The following is a 1151-nucleotide window of genomic DNA, read 5'->3' as shown; positions in this document are numbered from 1 at the left end:
AAAGTTAAACATGTACAAACCACAGACTGTCTATGTCATGGCGAATACAGTCGCTGCTTTATTTATGTCTGTATGATGTTGTTGTGAGTGTGTACGGAGCAGCTACAGGTTGATGATAGGTGTGTGGGCTAATCACAAGCCATTTCTTGACTGGCAGCAAAAACAACCAATCACAGCAGTGATTGTGGCTGGCTCTGTCCAATCACAAACAAGAAGTGTTCTCCCTAAAGGAATACCCTTTCCGTCCAATGTGAAATGCTGTGGTGTTTTGTGAAATGCTGTGGTGTTTTCTGAAATGCTGTAGTGTTTTGTGAAATGCTGTGGTGTTTTGTGAAATGCTGTGGTGTTTTCTGAAATGCTGTAGTGTTTTGTGAAATGCTGTGGTGTCTTGCACTTCAGGGCCACCGTAGATATAGGATATATATACAATATATACAAATACACAAAATTGGACACAGACTATAAAGGGCACAACGTTTCATTCACTAATGAAAGTCAAACACATGTTTGTTTCCACTGTTTTATTGTGTGCCTGTCGCGATAAGCAATTAATTGACTTATTGTACGATAAATAAAAATGAACTCGATAAATTTCCATTTACATGAGGATGTGACTAGCAGTTCGAAAGGATGTACTTCAATTATTATTATATATTATCATTATGTCAGGGGTCTAAAATGGTCATACAACGGTGCCGACAATATTATTGTTTATCGCAATAATTTCCTGGAAAATGTATCCAACAAAATTAATTATCGTGAGAGGCCTATACTGTACATGAAACACACACACAAACAAATCTACAGACTTACTCCAAACTGCCAAACATATTAATTAACACACTCTATTTTGGCCTAGTAAAACAATAAGCAGCAGACTTTTACTTTTTTATCATTTCTACTGGATCTTAGATCTGCGCTTGCGCAATACGGGTCGGCAGTTGCCAGAGAGTATTTTTGTTGGGTAATCTATGGTAGGGCTAACCCATACAGTGGTGGGGCTCAAGTCAGTATTTGCAATGTAATTACACACTCCCCTTGACAGTGAAACGCCACGCGTGAGGTTTAGATTATTTCCCTGTCTCAATCCAAATTGAACTGTATGAAATAAAAAGGCACATTTTGTCTTGTAGTAAATAAAAAGGGCGACC

Source organism: Pseudochaenichthys georgianus, chromosome 11, assembly GCF_902827115.2.
Source record: "Pseudochaenichthys georgianus chromosome 11, fPseGeo1.2, whole genome shotgun sequence".
Classification (NCBI taxonomy): Eukaryota; Metazoa; Chordata; class Actinopteri; order Perciformes; family Channichthyidae; genus Pseudochaenichthys; species Pseudochaenichthys georgianus.
This window is presented reverse-complemented; position numbering follows the sequence as displayed.